Below are 27,256 nucleotides of genomic sequence, written 5' to 3'. Positions count from 1 at the left end.
TTTTACTACACTACAGTTCTTCTACTCTACTACTTCTACACTACAACTCCTACTCTACTGCTTCTACTTCTACACTACCACTCTTACTTCTACACTACTACTCCTACTCTATTACTACTTTTACACTACTACTACTAGTGCTACTCTAATACTACTCCTACTACTACACTACTACTCCTACTCTACTGCTACTTCTACACTCCTACTCTATTACTACTTTTACACTACTACTACTAGTGCTACTCTAATACTACTCCTACTACTACACTACTACTCCTACTCTACTGCTACTTCTACACTCCTACTCTATTACTACTTTTACACTACTACTACTAGTGCTACTCTAATACTACTCCTACTACTACACTACTACTCCTACTCTACTGCTACTTCTACACTCCTACTCTACTACTACTTCTACTACACTATTTCTACTCTACTACTCCTGCTCTATTATTACTACTACTACTTTTACTACACTACAGTTCTTCTACTCTACTACTTCTACACTACAACTGCTACTCTACTTCTACTACTTCTACACTACTACTCTTACTTCTACACTACTACTCCTACTCTATTACTACTTTTACACTACTACTACTGCTACTCTACTTCTACTCTACTACTCTTACTTCTACACTGCTACTCCTACTCTATTACTACTTTTACACTACTACTACTAGTGCTACTCTAATACTACTCCTACTACTACACTACAACTCCTACTCTACTACTACTTCTACACTCCTACTCTACTACTACTACTACACTACTATTTCTACTCTACTAATACTACTGCTTCTACTTCTACACTACTACTACTCCTACTCTACTACTACTACTACTTCTAAACTGCTAGTCCTACTCTATTACTGCTACTTCTACACTACTTCTACTCTACTTTTACACTACTACTCCTACTCTACTACTTCTACACTACTACTTCTGCTCTACTTCTACAATACTACTCTCCTACTATTACTTTTACCAAACTATTACTTATACTCTCCTCCAACTACTCTTACGCCCCAATTGTTGTTCCTACTCTCCTTCTACTACTTCTACACTACTTCTACTCCTACTCAACTACTAATTCTAATCTCCTACAAATACTCCATTTCTCATACTACTACTTCTACACTACAGCTCTCTCTTACCTCTGATGAAGTCTAGGTGACACTTCTCCAGCACCACAACAAAACGCGTTGGATTTGTGACATTCTGCATTTTTTTTGGACTGATGCCCTCATGCTTTTTATCAGATAAGTAGCTTATTACTGGTATGAGTGCCTGAAAGTACATATGTCATACAGCATGTCACCATGGGCCTGATTCAGAGCTGCTCACTCACGCTGTGCATTCGCAAGTGGCCCGATGTTGTGTACGCGCATGTGCATGCTTCATTTTCCGCATGCACGAACTACACACTGCGAGCGCAACCCTCTCGCTTGCCCAGCAAAGGCAGCCCAGAGTAATGAGTGACAGGAGAGGCCGTTTGTGGGTGGTAACAGGGGCAGGACACTAATAACGGGGGGTTGGGGATGCGAACGCAGCTGTGCCTGAGTGTTTCAATGCTGTTTTTGAGGCGTGCATAATTAACAGGCAGCGTCATAGTACACGTCACTTGCCATTTTTTACACTGATTTCCTCGCAATGCTTGCGGTAAGGTAAAGCTACCTCAAGCACTGCGTTCACATCCGATGGTGCTCGATGTGCCAATGTTTTAATACACTTCCTGGAGATGACGTGTTGCTGGTGGGCGGCTCTGCCTGTGCGATTGGGCGTATGCATACACAAATTGGCCGCTCGCTAAGACATGGTGGGCGTGCTTATGCCTTGGCGAGCGATCGCTTCCCGTGGCGTCACTCTGGCAAATTTGCATACGCACCTATGTTCTGCTTTTTCCATTTCTTTCTGAGTGTGAAATCCAGGAATTTTCATTCATCCACATTGCTGGTTTGGAAGAATTATTTTTAGATAAGCTACAGTATATTGATTCTTTTTTCGGTGCAGGGCCAATCACTCTACAATTATCTTTATTACAATTGGCGGTTGATACACATTGATTGCACTAGAAGGCACTCTTGTTACTTTTATTTTTTTTCAGATCATTTGGATTGCAGTGTGGTCCTATTTCAAGTTTGGTTGCTGCTTCACACTCACTAAAGCATTTAAGGAGATTCACCCAACTTTATGAGATTGGACACTCAAGTTCATCCACTTTTTGGGCACATTGGTTGGACTTTATTTTAATTTGGTGGTTTGTAATATCAAGCACCACGGTTTATTAATATATCTTGTGACACAGGCATTTCTCAGATTACAGTCACACGACTGGTCACAGATACTGGTAAGACTAAGCTGGACACCAGGGTAAGCTTGCTTCCTGTGTCAACAAAGGCCAAGTAAGACAGTCACCCAGAATAGATATGAGTTTGTGTCAGAAGACTCGGAAGGACTCACATTGTAGCAACTCGAATAAGTCTGATTGGTGGGAGCAACCGTACAGTCCATGAGCAGGAGCGGCAGCTGCCTAATTGCAGCGCCAGACTGGCTAACACGTGGGGAACCAAACTCTTGCCTTTTATTGTCATAGTTATAGAAAACATTCCAACAAACATACACACTTTCTGGTGACCCTAACACTGGCCAGTTATAGCCCAACTCACTAGCCACCAGCCAACAGGTTCGGCATTGGTCGACCCACCCACAGGAAACAGCAAGCTTGTATAGCCCTGAGCTCCACCCCAGCTGTGACTGGAATCAAACTGAAGAAGCTACTGTACCTCACCCTGAAAAGGCTGGAGGAACGGCAAGGAGGAAGCAACACTTCAATATTCCACCCAACAACGATGAAGGGAAATATAAATAGTTATGAAATGCCAAACTGATGATGTATGGAAATTATTTCATTGTTTGAATGATAAACTTTTTTTGGTTGGATTTATATTGTTTAAAGTTACCTTTAAGACTATTTGGAAAAGGAAAAGGCATTAGCAAATTTTTTATTTTTTTTAAATTATACTCAGGTTTAAACTTGAAAAATTCAATTTACAGCCATATGGCTCAATTTAACCATTGACTCAAATCAATTTACCCCTAATCTGGGTCAAGTTGAGCCACAAGAGCACTTTTTTTTCCAGACATCCTGAAATCAAGATAGATGTTTTCGTTCTGTTGCATTTTTCCTTGCCTAGGAGACAACATAATTAAATTGTCTCATCTTAAGGCGCACATCCACATGGCGACTAGGGAAAGACAGTACGATTACAACATCGTAATCATACCGTCGTTCCCCATCCCCTGCAGTGCCTACACTGATCGATCAGTCGTTCAGTGCAGGCACCCTCCCTCATCCCCCGAACGTGGCCAATCTGTCGTTATCGGCAGATTGACCGGGAAGTTCGGGCGATGATTGATGTCGGAAACGACCAGCGGGAGCGCGCATCTCTGGTCGCTTCCGATATTATAGTGCACGATTAATGAGCAATTGAATGATAACGATGTTGTAATCGTGCAATAGCTCATTAATATTGCCTAGTGGATGTGCCCCATTACCCCACTCTCCCACTATGAGGGATGGATTATATCAATGCAGTTAATAAGTACTTACTGGCAGGTGTCAGGCAGTGTAATGTCCACAGTCCATGGTACTGGAGCTCGTGTACTTAGTAGTATTGAGCGTTGCCCTGCTGACCAGTGTGTCTAGCTGTGGGAAGATACTGAGAGTGGGGGATGTTTGCTGAAGTGTAACGGGGAGAGAGCTTGTAATTTATTTACCCAATGCCTAAATGTAGTTGGTCTGCAGGTAAGCGTAGGAGTATGGTTACCATTGATGGTTACCATCGATGGCAATATAGCAAGGGGCCATCGATGGTTACAAACTATGCAATGGATGGCCATCGATGATTTCACCAACCGATGGTCATCCCTGTTCTATGACTGACTGGCCAATCAGAACTGGGGGGCGTGGCTTTGTGGTTGTCGGGGGGGCGTAGCTATGCTCTGTGTCCCAGCACCTTGTAAAAAAACAAAAAAGCTATTCGGTTTATGGTCTTCCATCGATGGACGAAAATCATCTGGTTCTCCCCCATTGATGGGAAAAACATTTGACATCACCCATAAACCATTGATGATTATGAATCATCGATGGTCGATGGCCATCCCTAATCCAGCCACTGCATCCCGCTTTCCCTGACAGGAGGTGTGTGGCTGGGTCCTGTCCTGTAGTCACAGTGCCGAAGTCTACAATTGCTTACTAATGCGCTGCTGGCTAGAGAGGAGGGGGCCTGGACGGTGACTGCACACGGACCCCCTCCTCTCTTAATAAGCCCCTGCCCTGGAGCATCCTCAGGACACTCTGGGCATTGCTATCATTCCCGGCTATGGTGACCCCATGCCCCTCCACATGATGCCATGATGCCATGCACTAAGAGGGTGTGGTCGGCCCAGGGAGCCTGAGCCACCCAGTTACGGCCCTGCACAGACCCCAATTTCAGTATGCTCCCGGGAAAACTGGGACATATAGCAACCCTATTTGCACAGAATACCCTGACTGTCCAACCCCTCCAGATACAAACTTGCTACCATGCAAACCCACGGGCTGTGGGGGACATTTAGATTAATTAGCACCCGGACAAGGGACTTGGACTAAACCTCAACTTTGTGCTTTGTAAATTAGGCCTAGACTCATCAAAGAAATCATTTGCTGTTGTAAATCATTTCCTTTCCCCATGCTTACTTGAGCAGTGACACAGCAGAGCCTGGCATCACAGAGTTATGTGACGCAGAGGGGTGCACCGAGTCTGGATCAGCCCATACACCAATTACCCAATCCCCCGATTCCCAATCCGATTCCCCGATCTCAAATTCTCAGATGGCAAAATCCAACATGTCAAAAATTCACACATTCCAATAATTTTTGGGTCAGAATCGTCGACTCGAGGATTTCCAACATGTTAGATATTGTTGAGGTTTTTTTTAAACAAATTCTTAAAATCTTCAGCAGAAAATGCGGAATTGGGCCGAATGAGTTGTTGATGTATGGGCCCCTTTACTCAGTGCCACATCAGCAGAGCGTCCTTCATACCCAAATTACAATCCAGTGCACCTGTATGACCTGAAGTTTGCTGTGGAAATAATCGGACATAGGCCCTCATTCAGAGCCACTCGCTACCGGCAGTACGCTCGTTCCGAGCGATGTTCGCACATCCGCGCATGCGTACGGTTTTTAGTACGCATGCGCGAACCAGTCAGTGCGGCCGAAAATCGTTGGTACGCAATATAGCGAGGGCCTGCTATTTTGAGTGACAGAATGAGGCGTATGTGGGTGGTAACAGGGGAAGGTGCTTGAAAACGGGGAGTGGAGATCCGAACGCAGGTGTGCTTAAAGGTCAAAACGGGCGTTTTAAGGGAGTGCATAATTAACAAAGCAGCGTCATTGACCACGTCACTTGTTTTTTTTTAACTCAGAACTGCTCGCAAAATAGCGGTTGAAAACACCAACCACAAGAATAGCGAGCAGTTCATACGCTGTACGATGTACTCGATTAATCTAATAAATAGCGGACATGACGTATGGTGCGTGTGCGGCCAGGGGGTGTTTTTATCAAATAAACGAGCGTATGTTTTGCTCGCTCATTCAGACTTAGAGGTGGGAACAGACTGCAATTTGCGAACAGATCATTTGAATAGCCACCCCTTGTTTTTGAACGAACGACCGCAAATAGCAAACGGCTCTGAATCAAGCCCATAGTCACCTTTCCCTTTTATCCTGTTCATTTGCATCTGTAAACATTTACTCATCTGAGCGAAGTTGGGAATTAGTAGAAACTGCCAGAGAGTAATTCCAGACATATTTAAGAAACTGCTGCGAATATATAGAGCCTAGACACATTGTCGCTGTACATATATCATTCATTTGTGTCCGTCACATAGCGCAGCTGTATTCAGAGTACCGGTGACAAAAACCGAATAAGATGCTTTTTAAGCATAACGATGTGGCTGACTCTCTGTATATACAGCAAAGGAAATCTAATATGATTGATCCGCAGTTCTGCTCCCTGACTGATTAAGTGCAGGACGGGAGCTGATAGATTGTGACAGTCAACAAATCATTAAACCTTGTTTTATTACACCGCAGTGAACTCGTCTGGGCATTGTTATGACACGAGGTAAATGTGTTTATTTTCATCGGTTCTGCTTCTCACATAATAATGGGGCCACTTGTCTCAGCTTTTAGGAAATGTTATTCTCACCCCAAGACAGTTTCTTTATATCTCACTTAGGGCTGTAACCCTTATCCCACCATCATGCACCCAATACCAGGCAGCATACAATAGCCTGGGCCTCATTTACATGGCGCAATACAAAATTCTAGTGATGTCATTCAGTTTCATTTGCCCCGGTAGCTAGATGCCGGCATGGCCCATGGGTTTGTCTAGAATGATGGCAGCACTTCCAGATGACTGGACGAGCTGATGAAAGATGTTTGGCAGAGGCAGCGTGTCCCTTGCTTAGGAGGGTGGTAATAAAGTGGCATGAGGGTGGAGGTTCGTGTGACCTTTTCACCTGTGTACAATGCACCTCTTCATATATTTCCTCACCCCTCTACACACGACGTGACTGGGACAAGGATGCTGGGGAGGTGTGAGAGTGTGTAAATTGCAGTGCGGTGAACCCATGATATTTTTTTTTGCCAAAGTTGCAACATTTTTTTGTTGTGCATCTTAACAAAAAAAAAATTGGGTCAAAGCAGCCGCTACATCTGGATTGCAAACATTTCCAGCTCTTTTTCATCTCCATGCCTTCAATTTCATTTAAGAATTTTGTTTTTGTCCTATGATTGTCTAGATACTGATTTATTATTACCAGCTTACCAGTCGACCTTTAGTGTGTCGACTTTCAGACCCCATCGACCTTCAGACCCTGTCAACCTATTGCCTGTCTAACTTCCGTTGTCTACCTATTTACTGTAGACCTAATGATCCACACCCGCAGGTCGCATAGAGTTATTCGGGGACAGCCAGCTGGGGGGGGGGGCTGGTGATGGGAGAGATATATGATACTGGTAGGAAATATTTATGTATTTCATGCAGTTGGGACCGCGGAGCCTTGGCGGGAGAGGTAAATCCGGGCCTGGTGGTGCCAGACAAATAGATACTCCTGAGATAAAGGTGACACCAGTAATACATGTTCCCACATATCATTTGCATTTGAAGACAAATTAACCATCTCATCGATTGAGCTCAATGTGCTGTGTCCTGTTCCCGCTTGTTAATCAGCTACCAGAGAATATCCCGTTCGGACACAGCCAATAATCAGTAACTTGTGGATTCCTCAATATCACTGTGTGTAGATTATACATTTCCTCTTCCACCATTATCCATGCACTGTGAATAGAGCGGGTCAGTGCTAGAAAGTGGATGCTATATCAGGACAGGTCAGATGTACGTATCTCTCGGTCCTATCCCAGACACGTCACTTAAGGGAATACAAACCGGTTCACAATCCAGAGACTCTTCCCTGCATCCTCTATGTACAGAGAACAACCTGCCCTGAAAGTGTTAATGAGAACGGTCCTGGTCGCTGACAGCTGCAGTGACAGAATCTTCCGTCTGGGGTAAAATCCAGTAAAAAGACTTGTTTTATCATCAAGAACATACAGCACTTCCATTTAGCGGAGCCTGGAGCAGCCTCCGGAGGATTCTCATCACTTTATAGAAGAGCTGCCATCCACCGAGACTACTGTGGGTATCATTAGACGCCCCCCAGCCCCTGGCTCTGACTTTCATACAAAGCAGCAGAGTTTGCACAATTTATTAACCCTGATCCTGCCTGTCTGGGCGAAGGTTCCCAAAATGTGAGATACTCAATGTACTATAACCAGATCTGTGACTGGTGATTCTCCGCTCTGGCCTAAGCCCCAGGTAGAGATATCATTAGCACATCAGTCACTGGGAATAGAAGCAGGAGGCCAGGGAGGGGTAATGAGTACACTACACACTAATGACAGACAGATAATTAAAAAGAATAGTTTGTAACCATAATTCCAAACAATCTGTAAGGGTCACACTACCTGTCCCTCCCCCCTTCCCTCCCAACTATACCCCAATGTGACAACTCAGAGCGTCAGTTCTATGGCAAAAAAAACAAACCTTTTCCCTGATTTAGGGGCATACGTATCACAATCCGCATTTAGGATGGGATGTGATCAATTCGCCCCAAATCGCAAGGAAGTATCAAATATTGCATGCAGGGACAGAGCTTGCAAGAAAGCTCTCTCTCTCTCCCCCGAACTTCTCAGGGTATATTTCACAAAATATACCCTGAAAGTGTGACCACACAGGAGCTGCCTGCTACCCCAAGCGATCCCACCCCTCCCCATGATCCCACTCCTCACGTTCCCACCCCTCTCCCCCACAAAGCTAACATTTACCTACACTAGGGGACCGGTGATCAGTAATCTGGTGAGATCCTCTGTGACTCCGGTCAGATGTTCTGTGCTGTAATCTGAGATGCCGGCATAGGGCAGCTGACCGGGGTCACAGAGCAGGAGTCCAGCGTTTTGTGGCCTCTTCAGAAATTTCTGCAAATCAGTTCTATTTTACAGAGGTGTGTGCTCCTTGATGTGTGCCGAACTGAGCATCTAGGCACAGAGGTACGAAACCAGGAGTGCACATCAATTGTACAACATAAATGAGGTGAATTGTCAGTGTGCTTACAGTCATTATCACTGAAAGTGGTTTCACCTAGACTATGCTACAGATCTCCCAGTTAATCCATCCTAGTCCTGTATCTAACAATCCGTTTTCTGCAAATAACACCGGGACTGATGTGAACCGGACTCTGTTGCCGATGGTTTGTATATACTAGGATTTTCCCCATGGCATCTGCGATCAATTCTTTGCATTCCGGAGCTTGGTAAATCCTGACAGTCGGGACGTCGATGCTTAGAATGTCACCAGCATCCATATGGTAAGTAGTGGGGTTAGGGTTAGGCACTAGGGAGAGGGTTAAGGTTAGTTACTAAGTGGGGAGGGAAAGGTTTAGGGTGTGGGCAGAGGGAGGTTAGGTTTAGGCACTTGGGGGAAGGATTAGGGTCAGGCAGAGAGGAGGGGTAGGGTTAGGGTACTGACCGACATGTGTCGGTATTCTAGCCCAGTCAGGATGCCAGCGCCTAGATTCTGATCGCAGGGATCCCGAGCGTCGACATCCCATACCCATCCCATAAATCCAACAGGGACAGCAGCCCCCATAGAAGGTTATGGGGACAGCTTCTTCTGTGGGAAATGGAGGGACCACATGTGAAATCCTGACATTCTCAGAATGTCAACAATGGGCTGCGAGGTTGGAGGGTTAGGCACTAAGGGGGTAGGGTTAGGCACTAGGGAGAGGGTTAGGGATAAGCTACGGAGGGGGAAAGGTGTAGGCACTAGGGGGTAGGGCTAGGCACTGGGGAGAGGGTTAAGGTTAAGCTACAGGGGGTTAGGGATAGGGTCAGGGTGTCTCGGTAGGAAGACGATCTGCAGCTGCGTCCACCGCTCGATCTGCCCCAAACTGAGAGTCCCAATAAAGTTTCCAAGTCTCCCTCATTGGCTCTCTCAGCTCCTCCTGCAACTTGTCTGCCACATGCTGTGACTGTACCAGTGATAATAATTATCTATCCTGAGAGTATAGAGACAGCAGAGATGGGGCCGCTGACTGGGGCTGTCCATCGCTGGTAACTGCACATCCCAGGATACCTGTGGACCAACGAAGCAGGAGGAGATGTTGCAGAATGTTTTGTGCCAAAGTTGTAGAAGCCTGGGAGTGCAGCCGATGGCGGGAGAGAAGCATTGCAGCTTAGGGCCTGATTCAGAGATGGACGAAATGCCAATGCTTACGCTGTTCGGCGATTACCTGGGATCTGCGCATGCGTCAAGTTTCATTACAGTTGTCGCTCACAGTGAGGATTTATTTGCAAAGTGATTGACAGGGAGGGACCATTTATGGGCGGTAACGGGGGGGCCAACTCAAACGTAGGCGCATCACAACCATTTTCGGTGAGCGACTCTGCCTTTGACTGCGATCCCATAGAAAATGGCTCCAGCGGCTCATTTTCCCTGCCCATTACCGCAGCGTTACTCGGAAGGTCGATAATCAACTGATCTGTGACCAATGCGGCGTGTTTGGGAGCTGCCGGTGGGAGTCTCAATGCAAATCCCGGCGGCTGCGACGTTTGCATGGTTACACACAGCCGCTGCGTACAAATTCGCAGGGGCGGTGGCATTAGCGCACGTCTCTAAAAACAATCAGACCCTTAGCCCAGGGAGTCTCTGGGAGAGTACTGTGAGGGATGTGCTGCAGAGAAAGGCAAAGTCCGAGAGGAAAACGCCATTACCAGGAGACTAAAGACAATGGCGGAGATGTACTAAGCTCTGGAAAGTGGAGAGTGATAAACCACCAACCACTCAGCTCCCAACTGTCATGTTACAGGAGCTAATTGGTTATTAGTTTATCACTCTCCACTTTATTACTTCCCAGAGCTTAGTACATCTGCCCCCTTGAGAGTGACTGTACACCCAATACAGTTTTACAGAGGTCCCCTCGCCTCTGGCATAATAAATAATGACCAGGCAGACAGATGTCAGGTTGTGGATTGAGATCTAGGAATGCTCCTAGTCAGGGCTGGCTCCAGGGTTAACCGCGCCCTGTGCGAGACCGGGATCTGTCGCCCCTTAGCCACGCTCAACCGAAAATGGGTGTGGCCTAATTACCATATGACACACCCCTTAAATTACGTTATTTGGGGGCATGCCATTCCTCTTCCGCAGGGCCGGCGCCACCGCATGGCTGCAGCGGTGGAGGTGCCCAACCACCCGCGGGACACTTTTCCCCGCGGGTGTAACAGCGGGGCAGTGCCCGAAAAACGTGACTGTCCCGCTGAAATCGGGAGCAGTTGGGAGGGGTGCGCCCTCTATGGGGTGGCTCCCCTGTTCGACCGCGTTGGTCGAACATGCCTGGAGCCGCCCCAGCTCCTAGTAATTCTGCTTATAGGGACTGGGCCTAGAGGTATAAGGACTCATTTTGAGTCGCTCGCAAAGTGCCTGCAGTTGTGGGCGGCCATGGAAGCCTGATGCTAATGCCTGAGGCCATAGGGCTGCGCCGCCCATTACGCTGGCTGTCGTTACCGTCATCACTAGCATCTGAACTTGCACCAGCCCCATGCAAAAGTGCAGGAAATCTGTCAGAAATGGGCTTCCCACCTTTCTACGCACCACTCAGAATTACACTGAGCTTTTGATACACACCCGCAACACTCCTATGGCACCCCCACAAGTCACAGCGGTTCCGTGCGCCCGCAATGTTGACTCCCAATGTCACGTCAAGACAGATCTGTCCGAGTTCCGTCCAACTCAAGATAGGACAGAGATATGAAAAATGCGTAAACACCCATCTGCGCATTCATCTCTGAGTCTCTGCGCGGGTACACGCCCCCATTCAGAGAAGAGTTTGGGGGTCATCAGCACAGAATCAGGAAATACCCCTGCCGGTTATCTACAAGTTATCTACCGATATTGCCCCATTGGCGTATTGGTACCTTTAAGACTATTTTTTAACCAAAACTGTTTTTAAGAAACGCCCAAACCAGATGGAATAAAGAAACAAACGGTTGCAGCGGCCTCTAGTCCAAGGCAGACACGGCTCTGTGTTAGCGGCAGTATCGTTATGTTAATAAGTTCTGATTTATGCAGCTGAATGTTCTATTCACTAATCACCTTTAGAAAGACACAGTCATATACACAGGACAACGATCAATTATTTAACAGGTCTTGATGAGTCAACTTCAAAACTAAACTTTTCCTGCCTGGGGAATTTTAATTAGGAATTATCACAGGGATCCTCTTTATTTCTGAGCGTTTAACTCCTTCAGGCCCGGCCGGCGGTGACTGTGGCAGAACCGGGTGGCTCCAGCAGCAGCGTCGAGTGTCTTTATCGCATATTCCTGGATTCTGGTTTCCACTGTCAAGGTCACAAAAGGGTTTTTCAAGGTTATGAAGAAGATTCCAGCTTTGAAGTAGAAGAACTGAGATGAGACTGGTGGGATGTCTCGTCCGCAGTCACCCTTTGCTTAATTAATGCACCAAAATTAAATACGAAAAAAAGTTTTAGCCAAAAAGTTTTCATTAATTCAGCTGCTGCATTGTAACATAATTTTAAGGGTTTGTGACCTTAATGTGAAGGACGTAGTGGTGGGAGATGCAGCATTCAGACATCTCCAGCACCTACTTGGAAACACTGGGCCTGATTCAGTCACAGGGCCACAGCCGCAGAAGCCATGTCAGAAGGAGACACTGCGCCAGCCATAGGCTGGTGCACGGGTCCATGGTGGACGCAGTGGTGTGAGAATGGTGGAGTGTTCAGTACTACTGGCGGAGTTACATTTTCCACAGAATTGAAAGCGGGCTTCTCTGGGCCTACACAACTCGACGCACGCTAGTGCATAAGGAGAACGTGAAACTAGCATTTGCATAACCGCAGCTTTGACCATAGTCCTAAGTGCGGTGAAGTAAAGAAAGAGGGAAGTCCTATACGTTTGAAGAGGAGACCGATGAGGTTCGGGAAGTCCTGTACATATGAAGAGGAGACTGGTGAGGTTTGGGGAGTTCTGTACATATGAAGAGGACATTGGTAAGTATGGGAATGTTCTGTACATATGAAGAGGAGACCGATGAGGTTTGGGAAGTTCTGTACATATGAAGAGGAGAACGATGAGGTATGGGAAGTCCTGTACATATGAAGAGGAGAACAATGAGGTATGGGAAGTCCTGAACATATGAAGAGGAGAACGATGAGGGTCGGGAAGTCCTGTACATATGAAGAGGAGAACGATGAGGTATGGGAAGTCTTGTACATATGAAGAGGAGAACAATGAGGTATGGGAAGTCCTGTACATATGAAGAGGAGACCGATGAGGTTTGGGAAGTCCTGTATATATGAAGAGGAGAACAATGAGATATGAGAAGTCCTGTACATATGAAGAGGAGACCGATGAGGTTTGGGAAGTCCTGTACATACGAAGAGGAGACCGGTGAGATTTGGGAAGTCTTGTACATATGAACAGGAGACTGATGAGGTTTGGGAAGTTCTGTACATATGAAGAGGAGATCGGTGAGATTTGGGAAGTTCTGTACATATGAACAGGAGACCGATGAGGTTTGGGAAGTTCTGTACATATGAAAAGGAGACCGGTGAGATTTGGGAAGTTCTGTATATATGAACAGGAGACTGATGAGGTTTGGGAAGTTCTGTGCATATGAAGAGGAGACTGGTGAGGTTTGGGGAGTTCTGTACATATGAAGAGGAGACTGATGAGGTTTGGGAAGTTCTGTACATATGCAGATAAGACCGATGAGGTTTGGGGAGTTCTGTACATATGAAGAGCACATTGGTGAGAATGGGACTGTTCTGTACATATGAAGAGGAGACCGGTGAGGTTTGGGGAGTTCTGTACATATGAACAGGAGACTGATGAGGTTTGGGGAGTTCTGTACATATGAAGAGGAGACCGGTGAGATTTGGTGAGTTCTGTACATATGAACAGGAGACTGATAAGGTTTGGGAAGTTCTGTACATATGAAGAGGAGAACAATGAGGTATGGGAAGTCCTGTGCATATGAAGAGGAGAACGATGAGGTATGGGAAGTCCTGTCCATATGAAGAGGAGAACAATGAGGTATGGGAAGTCCTGTACATATGAAGAGGAGAACGATGAGGTTCGGGAAGTCCTGTACATATGAAGAGGAGAACGATGAGGTATGGGAAGTCCTGTACATATGAAGAGGAGAACAATGAGGTATGGGAAGTCCTGTACATATGAAGAGGAGACCGATGAGGTTTGGGAAGTCCTGTATATATGAAGAGGAGAACGATGAGATATGGGAAGTCCTGTACATATGAAGAGGAGACCGATGAGGTTTGGGAAGTACTGTACATATGAAGAGGAGACTGATGAGATTTGGGAAGTCCTGTACATATGAACAGGAGACTGGTGAGGTTTGGGAAGTTCTGTACATATGAAGAGGAGACCGGTGAGATTTGGGAACTCCTGTACATATGAACAGGAGACTGATGAGATTTGGGAAGTCCTGTACACATGAACAGGAGACTGATGAGGTTTGGGAAGTTCCGTACATATGAAGAGGAGACCGGTGAGATTTGGGAAGTTCTGTACATATGAACAGGAGACCAATGAGGTTTGGGAAGTTCTGTACATATGAAGAGGAGACCGGTGAGATTTGGGAAGTTCTGTACATATGAACAGGAGACTGATGAGGTTTGGGAAGTTCTGTACATATGAAGAGGAGACCGGTGAGGTTTGGGGAGTTCTGTACATATGAAGAGGAGACTGATGAGGTTTGGGAAGTTCTGTACATATGCAGATGAGACCAATGAGGTTTGGGGAGTTCTGTACATATGAAGAGCACATTGGTGAGAATGGGACTGTTCTGTACATATGAAGAGGAGACCGGTGAGGTTTGGGGAGTTCTGTACATATGAACAGGAGACTGATGAGGTTTGGGAAGTTCTGTACATATGAAGAGGAAACCGGTGAGATTTTGGGGCGTTCTGTACATATGAAGAGGAGACTGATGAGGTTTGGGAAGTTCTGTACATATGAAGAGGAGACCGGTGAGATTTGGGAAGTCCTGAACATATGAACAGGAGACTGATGAGATTTGGGAAGTCCTGTACATATGAACAGGAGACTGATGAGGTTGGGAAGTTCTGTACATATGAAGAGGAGACCGGTGAGATTTGGGAAGTTCTGTACATATGAAGAGGAGACCGATGAGGTTTGGGAAGTTCTGTACATATGAAGAGGAGACCGGTGAGATTTGGGAAGTTCTGTACATATGAACAGGAGACTGATGAGGTTTGGGGAGTTCTGTACATATGAACAGGAGACTGATGAGGTTTGGGAAGTTCTGTACATATGAACAGGAGACTGATGAGGTTTGGGAAGTTCTGTACATATGAAGAGGAGACTGGTGAGGTTTGGGGAGTTCTGTACATATAAAGAGGAGACTGATGAGGTTTGGGAAGTTCTGTACATATGAAGAGGAGAATGATGAGGTTCAGGAACTCCTGTACATATGAAGAGGAGAACAATGAGGTATGGGAAGTTCTGTACATATGAAGACTAGAACAATGAGGTATGGGAAGTCCTGTACATATGAAGAGGAGACCGATGAGGTTTGGGAAGTCCTGTATATATGAAGAGGAGAACAATGAGATATGAGAAGTCCTGTACATATGACGAGGAGACCGATGAGGTTTGGGAAGTCCTGTACATATGAAGAGGAGACTGATGAGATTTGGGAAGTCCTGTACATATGAACAGGAGACTGATGAGGTTTGGGAAGTTCTGTACACATGAAGAGGAGACCGTTGAGATTTGGGAAGTCCTGTACATATGAACAGGAGACTGATGAGATTTGCGAAGTCCTGTACATATGAACAGGAGACTGATGAGGTTTGGGAAGTTCTGTACATATGAAGAGGAGACCAGTGAGATTTGGGAAGTTCTGTACATATGAACAGGAGACCGATGAGATTTGGGAAGTCCTGTACATATGAACAGGAGACTGATGAGGTTTGGGAAGTTCTGTACATATGAAGAGGAGACCAGTGAGATTTGGGAAGTTCTGTACATATGAACAGGAGACCGGTGAGGTTTGGGGAGTTCTGTACATATGATGAGGAGACTGATGAGGTTTGGGAAGTTCTGTACATATGCAGATGAGACCAATGAGGTTTGGGGAGCTCTGTACATATGAAGAGCACATTGGTGAGAATGGGACTGTTCTGTACATATGAAGAGGAGACCGGTGAGGTTTGGGGAGTTCTGTACATATGAAGAGGAGACCGGTGAGATTTGGGGAGTTCTGTACATATGAACAGGAGACTGATGAGGTTTGGGAAGTTCTGTACATATGAAGAGGAGACCGGTGAGATTTGGGAAGTTCTGTACATATGAACAGGAGACTGATGAGGTTCGGGAAGTTCTGTACATATGAAGAGGAGACCAGTGAGGTTTGGGGAGTTTTGTACATATGAAGAGGAGACCGGTGAGATTTAGCGAGTTCTGTACATATGAACAGGAGACTGATGAGGTTTGGGAAGTTCTGTACATATGAAGATGAGACCGGAGAGATTTTCTGGCGTTCTGTACATATGAAGAGGAGACTGATGAGGTTTGGGAAGTTCTGTACATATGAAGAGGAGACCGGTGAGATTTGGGAAGTTCTGTACATATGAACAGGAGACTGATGAGGTTTGGGAAGTTCTGTACATATGAAGAGCAGACCGGTGAGATTTGGGGTGTTCTGTACATATGAAGAGGAGACTGATGAGGTTTGGGAAGTTCTGTACATATGCAGATGAGGCCGATGAGGTTTGGGGAGTTCTGTACATATGAAGAGCACATTGGTGAGAATGGGACTGTTCTGTACATATGAAGAGGAGACCGGTGAGGGTTGGAGCGTTCTGTACATATGCAGAGGAGACTCATGAGGTTTGGAAAGTTTTGTACATATGAACAGGAAACCAGTGAGGTTTGGGGAGTTCTGTACATATAAAGAGGACATTGGCGATGATGGGAATGTTCTGTACATATGAAGAGGAGACCAATGAGATTTGGGAAGTCTTGTACGTATGAAGAGGAGACTGGTGAGATTTGGTGAGTTCTGTACATATGAACAGGAGACCGGTGAGATTTGGGGAGTTCTATACATATGACGAGGAGCCCGGTGAGGTTTGGAAGTTCTGTACATATGAAGAGAACATTGGTGAGGATGGGAATGTTCTGTACATATGAAGATGAGACCAGTGAGATTTGGGCAGTTCTGTACATATGAAGTGGAGACCGGTGAGTTTTGGGAAGTTCTGTACATATGAAGAATAGACCTATAAGAAGTTTTTTTTTTCTCTTTCTGTTATATTTCTGTTATGTTTTGTGCTTCACTTCAGCATACGATTCAGACAGGAAAATCATGAAATACTTGAGGAGAAGTTGTCACATTGATGCTGATCAATGTCCCAATCTCCAGCCTGTCCCCAGATACATTACTTCCCCCTTCTCATGGTATTAGTCTTCTGGATAGATGAGTTTGTCAGTTTGTAATCACCTTTCTCTGTACCTGAGGAAAGACACCCACCCACATGGCATTCATCAACAAGACAGGACCGCATGAGTGGGGTCTCTAGACATCAGGACCCCGGAAATATTAGGAAAACAATTAATAGTTCCCGATAGGGGATGGACAACAGGTAAGAAATATAACATTTGCTGATTGTTCATTGTTTATTTTTGAAAATCATTGAAGCTTTTTCATCTGTCTCAATTGTTATATATAATACATTTTGAAACCTTTCATTTAATGCTTTAAATATATATACGTACATTGTGTTTGTTGGTTTGCACCAAGTTGCACAGACACTACTGAACTGCATAATTTTGTAAAAAGTGAAAACTCCTAGAACTAACCTGCACTTTGTTTCATCTTGATCCGTCAAGTTAAAGCTGAGCAAATAATTGGTGTCACGATGTAACTACATGAGTGCAGCGCCCTTCACTATGATTATTGACATCAAATCTAATCATAGTTGCCAACTTTCTAGCCGCAGCCAGGTCAGCACGGCAGGGGGCATGGCGACGGCCAGGGCCGGCGCTAGGTTTCTCTGCGCCCAGTGCCATCCATGTTGGACTGCCACACCCATCCTTTCCCCCTGAGCATTTACCCAATAACGCCAGCGGGAGGATGGAGGGCGAGGTTTTCCTGTAATGGTAAGTTCAGGCCGGGCTGCGCTCCGGGCGACTGCCCTGCTAACTTAGCGCCTAGTACTGCCACTGGTGATGGCATAGGTGGGCGGTGTGGGAGTGTGGTGGCACAATTGAGATTACCGCATTGTAAAGCAGGGGGAGGGGCTATGATGATGCAATTTAGCGTGAATCGCATCATCGACCCCTTCCAGACTGCCCACTTTTTTCAGCTAATTAGAGGGTAGTGTGTGTGTGTGTGGGGGGGGGGGCGGATGTGGGGGTGGAGGGCAGTCTGGGAGATTTGCCCTCTCTTGCGGGTGGCCGGAAGTACCACCCGAATTTTGGAAGTCTCCCAGCCGTCCCGGGAGAGCAGGCACGCATGAATGTAACGTGTGTAGGACAAAACAATAGCCGATGAAATACTTTCAGTCCTGATAAACTTCTATATAAATAATTATCAATGTTGTTAGTACAATAGTTTTGTATTTTAGTTGACAGAAGAAACCTGGAGATTACTGAAGACATCTCTCATGTGTTTTAGGCTCCAAGGTTCTTTAGGATGCAGACCGGAACACTTTGCTTAGTGTGAGGGGGAAGTGACAGAAGACTGTGCAAGGACTGAGACCATCACTTGTAGCAACTTTATATGCTGGGTGAGTCTTTAGACGCGACCAACGGTGGTTGCACCTGCCCCATGCTAGGCGCAGAATCTCCGTTAGAGTATGGCCTCCAATGTGAGCGATTAACGGCCTGATTCAGACATGTACACAATGCTGATATTTACACAGATGGAGCGATTGTTAGCCATAGCGCATGCAGGTAAGCAGCACTGCGCATGCACAGCGATTGTTTTGCGATTACACGGAGGATTCAAACAGACAGAGAGTGACAGGTAGTCAGCGTGTGGGGGAGGTAACGGGGTAGCTAGACAAACGCAGGCACGTCAGACCGTTTAAACGCCATTTCATGGGCGTGCATACTGTATATTAGCCAATGCAATCTCCTTTGCAGGGTGCCCTCTCTGTGTGTCAGGAGAGACGCTGTGTTTGAGACAGGTCAGACCAGAGTTCCCTACCTTTGCAGATCTCTTCCCAGGAGAAGCCCGGGCAAGAGAAGCAGGAGGGGCGGGGCCTGATGATTCACGCCCCTCACGGTAAAATTGTCACGATTGGCTAGAATTTGCATAGGGGCGGGGCCAAATTACGTGATTCATGTATAATCACGTTTTAAGCCCCGCCCCCTACACGGAGGCCCGCGATCTCCGCGGGTATTCTCCTCATTCTGCCCACTTCACTTGGAAGTGGGCAGAATGCGGGAGAAATGCCTACCCTTCCGGGGGTGCAGGGGGATACCCGAAAAATCGGGAGCCTCCCGCGAAAACCGGGAGTGTAGGCATGTATGGGTCAGACTTGTGTCATATGCTGAGCGGCTGCCCGATCTGTGTAGATTAGTGATTCCCAACCTCGGTCCTCAGGGCACACTAACAGTCCTGGTTTTAGTGTTATCCATGATTGTGCTCAGATGGTTTAATCAAAATAACTGAGGAACTAAAAAAGTCACCTGTGCTCAAGTATGGCTATCCCTAAAACCTGGACTCTTAGTGTGCCTTGAGGACCGTGGTTGGGAACACCTGGTGTAGATGTTACCGATGCTTACGCTGGTGCGTTACGTAGACGGATATGAGAAGGCAGCGGTGGGCGTCCCTCAGGGCCGCAGCTAGGGTAGTGCGGCCGGTGCCATCGCACAGGGCACCACAGGTCAGGGGGTGCTGTTTGGGCCTGTCAAATTTCTGCTAATTATCATTCTCACTTGTAGCTACCTCTTATATCATCCCAAGCATCTCCTGGCCTCCCCTATCTCTTCCCTGACCCTTCCCCATGAGGCCATTCCCCTTTTTTGGGTGCATTATGTCCCTTTGAAAAATGAGGGGGGCGCCAATGCTCTTTCTGGCACAGGGCACCAAAAATTCTAGTTACAGCTCTGGCGTCCCTATGCTCGGATAAGCTTTGGAAAGACTAGCATGTTTTCACAGCTGCGATCGCATTAACGTACATCTCTGAGTTTGCAGCAAGTTCAGCGTCATGTCAGCGATGCCCCCATAACGCGCCCATAAGATGGTACATCTCGATATGTCTGAATAAGCAGCTGCCAGTCACCGCCCAGCACATTTCCAATACGTAATGCACACTGTGCATCTTAATCATAACTGCGCCTCTGAGCGACACAGAGTAACGCGTGCACATATGGGTTTTTATGGATTTTTGTGCAGGTGCAATAGCTAATGGTCGCTCAGCTCTGTGAACATCAGCGGTGCCTGCCGCTTACAATCAGGCCCCGATGTCTCATGGGCAGTAAAGTTTATGAAATGGATTGGTTTTATATACTGCCATTGATATGATGAGAAGAGGAGACCACAGGATCAGGCCGAGTGGAATATACACAGCATAAAGCTGCTCAGTGTCGTGCGGTTTGTAAGAGAGACCTGGGGACACGATGTCCCGGCTCATATGTCACCGATGTCACTTTATACATTAAGCTCTGAGCTTCTGCTCTGCCCAGTGAGATATTAATGATCGCTGGATCCTTCGTGGGAGCCATTAGTGTCATTTATTGTGCGGTAATGAAGATTACCCCGTCACAGTGTGAGGACACCGGAAAATCTCCTCATCCGTCCGGTGCTGTCAGACATCGGAAAACATTCTGCGCCCTCCCAAAGTCATCAAACCCCAGAACTCAGCACCAGGCAGCCGGTTCTACGGAAATGACCTTGTTTGTGGTTTATGTGACCTTACCAGATGATTTTATTCGTATCCGTCATTTATACAGTATATTGGGCTTCATTCACACCTGTTCCACAGTGGAGCTCATGATCCAATGCTCCCCGCACAGAGACATACAGGCTGAGGCCTAGCACAGCCTGGTGCACAGCAGTATTGAGTACAATCCAGATCCATGGGGGAGATGTATCAAACCTAATGAGGACAAGTGGAGGTATTACCCATAGCAGCCAATCAACTTCCAGCTACCATTTATTTTATAGCACATACTAGATAAATGTAAGCTACAATCTGATTGGCTGCTATGGAAAACCTCTCCACCTGTACTTTTTAGCAGTTTGATCCAGCTCCCCCTTGGCATGCCTCTTCAGGGACATAAGAGCAGATGAATTGACTACTATGTCGGCTGTCTGTGGACAAGTCACTGTTTGGGATCCTGCTCCATTCACTTGTCTTCTAGAAGGGATCAATAATCCTGATTCCCCACACTACAGGTAAGGTCCCCATTCTACTACCCTCCAATACAGGAATGTGATTACTGATGGTTGGGCTTTACCACCTACTGACATTTAAGGTAGGTGTACTATAGGGGGCATTACTGGCAATGTCCCTCCATTGTCAGGGCGCTATGGGTGTGTAGCCCTCAGTGTACCCCTCGGGATATGTGTAGCTGTTACCAGGGATCACTGCTGCACCACTGCTACATATGTACTCAGTTACTCCTGGTAATTATTAGTCACTGTGCGGCTACATGAGTAGATCTATGTCAGTCACATGACACATAGGAGCCTATCCTCATTCAGTGCATTGTGCGCTGTAAGCTGGCCTTTCCCACTTCTCTCTTCCACAGTATAAGCATCATGGAACCAATAAACCATCAGCTTTCAGTTTGTGGGCCAACAAGGTTACATGTCCCTGGTGCCAAGCATAGCGACAGGACTGGGGACCCAAAGGAATATAGGGCCAGAGGTGTCACAATAGAGAAGAACTGAGATGGATTTTAGGGAAGGGCATCTGACAACACAGGTGCACTCAGAGGAATATACTATCAGAGTATCCTACAGTACGGGTGCACTCAGAGGAATATACTATCAGAGTATCCTACAGTACAGGTGCACTCAGAGGAATATACTATCAGAGTATCCTACAGTACAGGTGCACTCAGAGGAATATACTATCAGAGTATCCTACAGTACGGGTGCACTCAGAGGAATATACTATCAGAGTATCCTACAGTACAGGTGCACTCAGAGGAATATACTATCAGAGTATCCTACAGTACAGGTGCACTCAGAGGAATATACTATCAGAGTATCCTACAGTACGGGTGCACTCAGAGGAATATACTATCAGAGTATCCTACAGTACAGGTGCACTCAGAGGAATATACTATCAGAGTATCCTACAGTACGGGTGCACTCAGAGGAATATACTATCAGAGTATCCTACAGTACAGGTGCACTCAGAGGAATATACTATCAGAGTATCCTACAGTACAGGTGCACTCAGAGGAATATACTATCAGAGTATTCTACAGTACAGGTGCACTCAGAGGAATATACTATCAGAGTATCCTACAGTACAGGTGCATTCAGAGGAATATACTGACAGGGTATCCTACAGTACGGGTGCACTCAGAGGAATATACTATCAGAGTATCCTACAGTACAGGTGCACTCAGGAATATACTATCAGAGTATCCTACAGTACAGGTGCACTCAGAGGAATATACTGTCAGGGTATCCTACAGTACGGGTGCACTCAGAGGACTATACTATCAGAGTATCCTACAGTACGGGTGCACTCAGAGGAATATACTGTCAGGGTATCCTACAGTACAGGTGCACTCAGAGGAATATACTGTCAGGGTATCCTACAGTACAGGTGCACTCAGAGGAATATACTATCAGAGTATCCTACAGTACAGGTGCACTCAGAGGAATATACTGTCAGGGTATCCTACAGCACCGGTGCACTCAGAGGAATATACTGTCAGGGTATCCTACAGTACAGGTGCACTCAGAGGAATATACTGTCAGGGTATCCTACAGTACAGGTGCACTCAGAGGAATATACTGTCAGCGTATTCTACAGTACAGGTGCACTCAGAGGAATATACTATCAGAGTATCCTACAGTACAGGTGCACTAAGAGGAATATACTGTCAGGGTATCCTACAGTACAGGTGCACTCAGAGGAATATACTGTCAGGGTATCCTACAGTACAGGTGTACTCAGAGATATAAGGTAGGACATACTGCAATACAGGAGCACTCAGAGGAATATACTGTCAGGGTATCCTACAGAAAAGATACACTCAGAGGAATAGACTGTCAGGGTATCCTACAGTACAGGTGCACTCAGAGGAATAGACTGTCAGTTTATTCTACAGTACAGGACCACTCAGAGATATAAGGCAGGGCATTCGGCAGTACAGGAGCACTCAGAGATATAAGGCAGGGCATCCGGCAGAACAGGAGCACTCAGAGATATAAGGCAGGGCATCCGGCAGTAAAGGAGCACTCAGAGATGGAGCACTCAGAGATATAAGGCAGGGCATCCGGCAGTACAGGAGCACTCAGAGATATAAGGCAGGACATCCGGCAGTACAGAAGTACTCAGAGTTATAGGGCAGGGCATCAGGAAGTACAGGAGCTCTCTGAGATATAGGGCAGGACGTCCGGCAGTACAGGAGCACTCTGAGATATAAGGCAGGGCATCTGGCAGTACAGGAGCACTCTGAGATATAGGGCAGGACATCAGGCAGTACAGCAGTACTCTGAGATATAAGGCAGGGCATCTGGCAGTACAGGAGCACTCAGAGATATAAGGCAGGGCATCTGACAGTACAGGAGCACTCAGAGATATAAGGCAGGGCATCCGGCAGTACAGGAGCACTCAGAGATATAAGGCAGGGCATCTGGCAGTACAGGAGTACTCTGAGATATAAGGCAGGGCATCTGGCAGTACAGGAGCACTCAGAGATATAAGGCAGGACATCAGGTAGTACAGGAGCATTCTGAAATATAAAGCAGGGCATCCAGCAGCACAGGAGCACTCAGAGATATAAGGCAGGGCATCTGGCAGTACGGGAGCACTCAAAGATATAAGGCAGGGCATCCGGCAGTACAGGAGCACTCTGAGATAGAGGGCAGGACATCAAGCAGTACAGGAGCACTCAGAGATATAAGGCAGGGCATCCGGCAGAACAGGAGCACTCAGAGATATAAGGCAGGGCATCCGGCAGTAAAGGAGCACTCAGAGATGGAGCACTCAGAGATATAAGGCAGGGCATCCGGCAGTACAGGAGCACTCAGAGATATAAGGCAGGACATCCGGCAGTACAGAAGTACTCAGAGTTATAGGGCAGGGCATCAGGAAGTACAGGAGCTCTCTGAGATATAGGGCAGGACGTCCGGCAGTACAGGAGCACTCTGAGATATAAGGCAGGGCATCTGGCAGTACAGGAGCACTCTGAGATATAGGGCAGGACATCAGGCAGTACAGCAGTACTCTGAGATATAAGGCAGGGCATCTGGCAGTACAGGAGCACTCAGAGATATAAGGCAGGGCATCTGACAGTACAGGAGCACTCAGAGATATAAGGCAGGGCATCCGGCAGTACAGGAGCACTCAGAGATATAAGGCAGGGCATCTGGCAGTACAGGAGTACTCTGAGATATAAGGCAGGGCATCTGGCAGTACAGGAGCACTCAGAGATATAAGGCAGGACATCAGGTAGTACAGGAGCATTCTGAAATATAAAGCAGGGCATCCAGCAGCACAGGAGCACTCAGAGATATAAGGCAGGGCATCTGGCAGTACGGGAGCACTCAAAGATATAAGGCAGGGCATCCGGCAGTACAGGAGCACTCTGAGATAGAGGGCAGGACATCAAGCAGTACAGGAGTACTCTGAGATATAAGGCAGGGTATCTGGCAGTACAGGAGCTCTCTGAGATATAGGGCAGGACATCCGGCAGTACAGGAGCACTCTGAGATAGAGGGCAGGACATCAAGCAGTACAGAAGTACTCTAAGATATAAGGCAGGGCATCTGGCAGTACAGGAGCACTCAGAGATATAAGGCAGGACATCAGGTAGTACAGGAGCATTCTGAAATATAAAGCAGGGCATCCAGCAGCACAGGAGCACTCAGAGATATAAGGCAGGACATCCGGTAGCACAGGAGTACTCAGAAGTATAGGGCAGGACATCCAGCAGTACAGGACCAGTCAGAGATATAGGGCAGGGCATCTGGAAGTACAGGAGCACTCAGAGATATAAGGCAGGACATCCGGCAGTACAAGAGCACTCAGAGATGGAGCACTCAGAGATATGAGGCAGGGCATCCGGCATAACAGGAGCACTCAGAGATATAAGGCAGGGCATCCGGCAGTACAGGAGCTCTCAGAGATATAAGGCAGGACATCCGGCAGTACAAGAGCACTCAGAGATGGAGCACTCAGAGATATAAGGCAGGGCATCCGGCAGTACAGGAGCACTCAGAGATTTAAGGCAGGACATCCGACAGTACAGGAGTACTCAGAGATATAAGACAGGGCATCCGGCAGTACAGGAGCACTCAGAGATATAAGGCAGGACATCCGGCAGCACAGGAGCACTCAGAAGTATAGGGCAGGACATCCAGCAGTACAGGACCAGTCAGAGATATAAGGCAGGGCATCTGGAAGTACAGGAGCTCTCTTAGATATAGGGCAGGGCATCTGGCAGTACAGGAGCACTCAGAGATATCGGACAGGACATCCGGCATTGCTGGTGCACTCAGAGATATATGGCAGGACATCCAGCAGTACAGGAGCACAGAGATATAAGGCAGGGCATCCGGCAGTACAGGAGCACTCAGAGATATAAGGCAGGGCATCCAGAAGTACAGGAGCACTCAGAGGTATAGGGCAGGGCATCCGGCAGTACAGGAGCACTCAGAGATATAAGGCTGGACATCCGGCAATACAGGAGCACTCAGAGATATAAGGCAGGGCATCCGGCAGTACAGGAGCACTCAGAGATATAAGGCAGGGCATCCAGAAGTACAGGAGCACTCAGAGATATAAGGCAGGGCATCCTGCAGTACAGGAGCACTCAGATATAAGGCAGGACATCCGGCAGTACTGGTGCACTCAGAGATATAGGGCAGGGCATCCAGAAGCACAGGAGCACTCAGAGGTATAGGGCAGGGCATCTGGCAGTACAGGAGCACTCAGAGATATAAGGCAGGGCATCCAGCAGTACAGGAGCTCTCAGAGATATAAGGCAGGGCATCCAGAAGTACAGGAGCACTCAGAGATATAAGGTAGGGCATCCAGTAGTACAGGAGCACTCAGAGGTATAGTAAAATGGTCATTCTGGGGATATAGGGCCAGGTGAAACCTCAATAATGGGTCACTCTAGGCATTATTGGGCCAGGTGATGTTAATAAAATTGGTGTATCGGATCTCTCCCAGCACCACCTGTGGCACGTGTCCTTCTGTGCATGGGCAGAAGGATGTCATGGGATCTTCTAGGTCATAAACCCGGAAGTCCTTCTATCGCAAAGGACAGCTCTTACCAGTAAAGCTGTCTACTGTGAGTTTAATCCTGCATACCGAAGTTATTGATGCCGGTATGCATGCAAAATGCGCATCCTGCCTAGAGTGTCCTGAGTGGGCTTTAAATGTACAAAGTACTGACGCGTAATCTGTAGGATGGCTGTACGATGTCCTGACGCGTAATCTGTAGAATGGCTGTACGATGTCCTAACGTGTAATCTGTAGGATGGCTGTACAATGTCCTGACGTGTAAACTGTAGGATGGCTGTATGATATCCTGACGTGTAATCTGTAGGATGGCTGTACGATGTCCTAACGTGTAATCTGTAGGATGGCTGTACAATGTCCTGACGTGTAATCTGTAGGATGGCTGTATGATATCCTGACGTGTAATCTGTAGGATGGCTGTACGATGTCCTGACGTGTAATCTGTAAAATGGCTGTACGATGCCCTGATGTGTAATCTGTAAAATGGCTGTACGATGTCCTGACGTGTAATCTGTAGGATGGCTGTATGATGTCCTGACGTGTAATCTGTAAAATGGCTGTACGATGTCCTGACGTGTAATCTGTAGGATGGCTGTACGATGTCCTGGTGTGTAATCTGTAGGATGGCTGTACGGTGTCCTGGCGTGTAATCTGTAGGATGGCTGTACGGTGTCCTGGTGTGTAATCTGTAGGATGGCTGTACGGTGTCCTGGCGTGTAATCTGTAGGATGGCTGTACGGTGTCCTGGCGTGTAATCTATAGGATGGCTGTACGGTGTCCTGACGTGTAATCTGTAAAATGGCTGTACGATGTCCTGACGTGTAATCTGTAGGATGGCTGTACGATGTCCTGACGGGTAATCTGTAGGATGGCTGTACGATGTCCTGACGTGTAATCTGTAGGATGGCTGTACGATGTCCTGACGTGTAATCTGTAGGATGGCTGTAGGATGTATTTACGTGTAATCTGTTGGATGGCTGTACGATGTACTGACGTGTAATCTGTAGGATGTCTGTACGATGTCCTGACGTGTAATCTGTAGGATGGCTGTAAAATGTCCTGACATGTAATCTGTAGGATGGCCGTACGATGTCCTGACGTGTAATCTGTAGGATGGCTGTATGATATCCTGACG

This window comes from Taudactylus pleione, unplaced genomic scaffold (assembly GCF_031769625.1).
Source record: "Taudactylus pleione unplaced genomic scaffold, aTauple2 ptg000173l, whole genome shotgun sequence".
Lineage (NCBI taxonomy): Eukaryota > Metazoa > Chordata > Amphibia > Anura > Myobatrachidae > Taudactylus > Taudactylus pleione.
This window is presented reverse-complemented; position numbering follows the sequence as displayed.